The 5,388-nt window shown below is 36.9% G+C and overlaps 1 pseudogene; it reads right to left on the bottom strand.

The window, feature by feature from the left end:
• Nucleotides 1-1,492: 1,492 nt before the first annotated feature.
• On the bottom strand, nt 1,493-4,888 carry LOC143411439 (thyroid receptor-interacting protein 11 pseudogene; annotated as a pseudogene).
• Nucleotides 4,889-5,388: the final 500 nt, after the last annotated feature.

The raw sequence follows: 5,388 nt of genomic DNA, 5'->3' as shown, positions 1-5,388 counted from the left end.
GCTTTGGGAGTTAGTTTTTGGGTATATTTTTGTGCAGTTTATCTTTGAGTATTCTTTGTAATGCTTCTTGGGTGATCATAAATTCTTTTAGCTTATCCATGTCATGTAAAGCAATTCTTTCTACATCAATTTTGAAAGAGCTTTGCTGGATTTAGAAATCTTGACTGACAAAATTTCTCTTTAAGAGCTTTCTTTGAATATCTCATTCTGGGCCTTGTTCTTCTTTAGGATCTGAGTTCAGAAGCCAGAAGTTAGCCTTTGTGGCTTGCTCTTAAATGAGACCTGATGGTTTTCTCTTGCAGCTTTTAGTGCTCTTGCCTTCTTTTCTATGTTAGGTATTTTAATTATCATGTGTAAAAAAACCAAAAAGTTGAAACAGAGAAAATTTTTAAAAAAGAAAGAAAAGATGATATATATTTCGAGCTACCAGGTATTTTATCTATCTTTTTGATTTTTCTAAATTAAGAAAAAAGATAAATCAAAAGTTACCAGCCCAAGCTAGGTGAAATCGGAGAAGAGAAAAAGCAGATCATACAACAAATAACTTTCTGACACCTGGAGCTTCCAAAACCACTAAGAACACTTTCATTAAAATTAATTGTATGAAGATTAATATTAAATTATGTAATGAATATTAATTAATCAGATTTATATTAAATTTTATTTAAATTCATTTCTTTACATTTTATTAAATTAATTTAAATAAAATTTAATAAATTTTTAAATATAAATTATGTTGTAATTGAATATAAATTAATTTTATTAAATTAAAAAGCAATACAAATAAAATTTTAAGTGCTACATCAAAAAAAATAAAGTTAAAATAAATGTAATAAAACTATCATAAAATTAATTATTAAAATAAATTTAAATTAAAGGTAATAATATTAATTTATATTTAATTATAATATAATTTGTATTTAAAAATGTGTTTCATACTAAATTAATTTTAATAAAAATGTTCTTAATGGTTCTAGAAACTACGGGTGTCAGAGAAGCAATTGCCACATAATCTGCTTTCTCTCCTCTCCGACTTTCACCCAGCTCAAGCTGGAAACTCTTGATTCATCTTTTATCTTAATTTACAAAAATAAAAAGATTAATTTTAAATCCTTTTTTTGATAACCCAGAGAAGCATTTAGATAAACAGTCCAGATTTTAATGATACATTCTTACAAATTAACTTTTCCATTGGAAATGATTGATGTATTAAGACTTTTGGTTTGACTCACATTTAACGTGTAGAAATCATTTTCCTTATGGCCATATTTAACACCTAGAAAATTGAATTTAACCTGAAGTGACTTTGTAGCCAATTGAAATAGTGAAATGGATCGGTTTTGATTAAAGAATTTTGATAAAGAGAATCTTAGAATTGAACCACTAAATTTCATATCTGGGCCCTCCAAGTGTAATTTTGTTTTAGTAGTTGGACAATGTTGAACAAAAAGTCCTGATAAAGAACTATTAAGCCTAGTTTGCTCCTCTGGTCTCAAGGGTATGTTGGGGACACTTTTGAATCTTCCCATTCAAAATGGCTATATTTAACACCTAGAAAATTGAATTTAACAATTGAAATAGTTAAATGTATACTACCAAATAATCCTTGTTCTCTTTCCATAGTAACGGTATGGAGTTGCTGCTGGAGGTCAAGGACATCCTAGGTGTATGAAACTGGAGACATTCTAGCACAAAGAGCTCCCCTCTCCACGTCTTTCTGCTGGATAATTTGAGTGAGTTTCTCAACCTCATATTTACACAGCTGATTGAACTGTTTGGTTAAAGATACATTCTTTGAATTACAAAGTTGAATCTCAAGGATTCGTCCTTTGATTCTTTTCACAAATTTTTCCATGTTGGCTTTACATATGGCATGGTTTTCGCTCCCATTTTCTATATTAAGGCTTTTCACTTTTGTTTCTGGAAAACTATCAGCATTCTCTGTTTGAATGTCCTGTGTCTCTTCATGCCCCTGGGCTTTTATTTGTTCGATGGTTTTCTGCAAATTCTTAATTTCCTTGTCTTTTTTAAAAAACAATTGGGTATGTGCAGCCTTCATCTGCTCATACTGGTATTTGAATTTATCTGTTTCCTCCTTCTGCTCCTGTAGAGACTGAAGTAGTTGCTTTTGACTCTGGTTTTGATCTTCAATGACCTTTTGATGATGTGTAATTTCCTCTTCCAGACGATTCTTGATGACATTCAGTTGAGATACCTCAGATTCTAGTTCTGTGATACTATCAAGGGTTTGAGGCTCAGCCACAGCTCCAACTTGATTCCGCTGTTCCCTAAGTCTTTCCAATTCTTCTTGCAGATGTCTGTTTTCTTCTTTCGTGGAGCTATGACTTCGGTCTTTTGCCTCTATGGTCTGCCTTAAAGTTTCATTTTGTTTTAAGGCCTGAGAACACTTATCTAAATCCTTTTGCAGTTCTGAACTTTCTTGTTTGAGTTGGCCAATAAAAACTTCTTTCTCATTTACAAGTTGCATCAATTGCTTCTGTTCTTCTAAACAAGATGCCAATATTTCCTTAGTTTCTTTTAGATCAGTAGCCATTTGCTCAATATTCTTTTTGAGTCCTGCTATTTCAAAGTCTTTCTCTTGACTGAGTTGCACTTCATGCTCCTGTTCCAGCTGTAAGGCAGAGGTATTCCAATTACATACATTTGAGAGTTCCTGAATAGTCTGCCTGTAATTGTTTGCCTCTTCCAACAGTCTCTTTTTGGCCTGACACAGTTCTGCTTGTATCTGTTCTTTCTCTCTTTTCAGCGTCTCCATAATAGTGTCTTTTTCTAGAGAAATTTGGTTGTTACCAGCAATAGATTCTTCCAACTGATGCCTTACATCTTCATATGCTGAAATCAACTTGTCATTTTCCATTTTCAGATCAAAAGCAACTTTCTTTAAATTTTCATTGAGCTGTTCTACTTCTGCAAGATTTTGCTTCAAGTTTGTAATTTCGACTTCCCCTTCTTTAAGCAAGTCATCCTTAAAATTAGAGTCTTCATTAACAGCATGTCTTAACTGGTTCTGAACTCTACATAGTTCCTCTTCCTTTTGGCTAATGTACTCCTTAAGTTCCAGGTTTTCCTGCTGGATGTTTAAACTACTTTTTTGTGAACGACGTAGCTGACCTACTAAATCTTTGACTTTAACTTCAAGCTTCTGCTTGGTTAAATGCAAACCACAGAGGCTCAGTGCACTCTCAGTTAACTTGTCTTTCTGTACATGCAACGCTTTAGTTATCTCCATTTTATCCTCCTCAAGTCGATGAACTCTCTTTTTCTCATCATTCAGATCTTGTTTCAACTTCTTGATTAGACCATCTCCTTCATTTTTCTGTTTTGATAGCTCATCTATTATCCAATTCATGTGCTTTGTGGTTTCCCGGTGTTCACTGTACAGATATTCTAACTGAGCTATCAGCATTTCCTTTTCGTTAATACTCTCATACAGCTCTTGCTCCTTAGCCTCCAAGTTCAGTGTTAAGTCATGTATTTGTACATTCAAATTCATGTCTGTTGAAGCCGCACTTTTAATGACTTCATATTCCCAGCTCAGTTTGCAAAGTGATATCTGAAGTTCTTCCTTTTCTTGACTCAATAATGACTTCTCTTTTTCTAAAACTTGGACATGCATTTGAAGTTTCAGATTGTCTTCAGCAAGGCTGGTATCCTGTCTTAAACTACTCAGTCTCATTCTTTCAGCATCAGACAGGGCTTGCTGGAGTCTGAACACTTCTCCCACTGATGAACTCTGCGGAGAAATTGTTCCCTTTTCTGCAGCAGGATCACTCTGCTCCATCAGAGAAGGCTGCAATTTACTACATTCCACTTTCAGGGTTTCACACTCTTCAATTATCTGTCTCTTTTCCACACTGAGCCGCTCCTTTTCTCTCTTCAGCACATCTCTGTCGTGTTCTGCAGAAGATAATTTTTTCTTTATGACTTTGATTGTATCCTCAAGTTCTTTGATTCTTCTTGTGGACTCTAGTTTTTCAGTTTGTAGAACCTGAATAGTGTTTTGCATCTCCCAGACTTGAGACTCATTAGTGACTGTAACTCCTGAGTCACCTTGGTGTAACAGCTTTTCCAGTTCTGGGATCCGTCCTTCATAGTCATTTGACTCCTGTTGATGCTGGTGATTTAACTCTGCCAGTTTCTGTTGATGTGCATTCTGCAAAACGGACATTTCATGTTGGTGATGATCCATGTCCTGATTTCGGTTTTGTTCCAGGACCTTAATTGTATGGTGTAGTTTGCTGATTTCACTTTGATCTGAATCATTTGTTCCTTGTGCCTGTGTGTTACGCCTCCAATGGCCAACTTCACATTCAAGTCTTGAAACTTCATTTTTCAAACTGTTTATTTCCTGTTGTGATGAAATTATGTCACTAAAGTCCTTGGCATCATCACAAAAAGGCGACAAATGATGGCTGAATCCATAACCAAATGAACAAGGTGCGCTGGTTGCTGGTACACCACCCGCTCCTGAAGGTACTGATTGAGCAGCTGACTGCAGGCTCAACACCTGCTCCTGTAGTGCCATCTGGCTTGCTTGAAGATGGCTGATGTCTACCTCTTTCTGTTGCAGCTGATTTTGGTAACTTGTAGATTGAAGGTTTATCTGAAGCTGTGATGCTTCATCCTTTTTTTCCAGATCAGTACAATATTTTTTAAGTCTTGTATTCTCTGATCTCAACCTTGATTCTGTGGTTTCAATTTTTTTTCTTTGACAACGAAGTGAACTGTCTTCCACAGCTTTGGAGACCTCCACAGGCCTATCTATGATGCAGTTGGAGACTTGGCCAGTGGGGGAAGCCAAGCTGTCTCCCACCTGACCCAAGGACTGGCCCAAGCCGAAGCCTAGACCTCTAAACCATGAAAACATTGCTAGAGCTTCAGAGAGCCCTCAGCTCTGCTCTAAAAACCGCTCTATGACCACCCACCTTCCAGCTGAATGTCCTGGAGCGTTGCAGGGATCAATTATGACCAAAGCATTCAGAATTCCGGGCAGTGCAGGGTTCCTGTCACCTTGCACTCTGCCTTAAAGATAGAGGCCTGTCCTGGACTCTGACTAGAGACTTGCCACCAGGGGCTCAGTCACCCCCGCGGGGCCTCTGCTCCCTCCCTGGACTTTCAGCCCTCTGGTTGGGTGACTTCTCCCTCATAGTTAGTGACTCCCCCAGCTCCAGCTGGTCCTGCCACCTCCATGCTGGCCGCCAGAACACCCCCATCTGAGAGCCTTTACCCTGTCTTGGAAGCCTGAAGTTGAAGTTCTGTCCTCAAGGACTCAAGTTTTCTATGAAATCTAATCTGTTGGTGATGGTTTCCAGGGGAATTTTTGTTTGTTTGTTTTTTATTATATGACAGCAGAATGTATTATAATTC

The sequence above is a fragment of the Callospermophilus lateralis genome, chromosome 12, assembly GCF_048772815.1.
Source record: "Callospermophilus lateralis isolate mCalLat2 chromosome 12, mCalLat2.hap1, whole genome shotgun sequence".
NCBI lineage: Eukaryota > Metazoa > Chordata > Mammalia > Rodentia > Sciuridae > Callospermophilus > Callospermophilus lateralis.
Note: the sequence above shows the minus strand (reverse complement) of the source record. Positions and strands in the feature narration are given on the sequence as shown.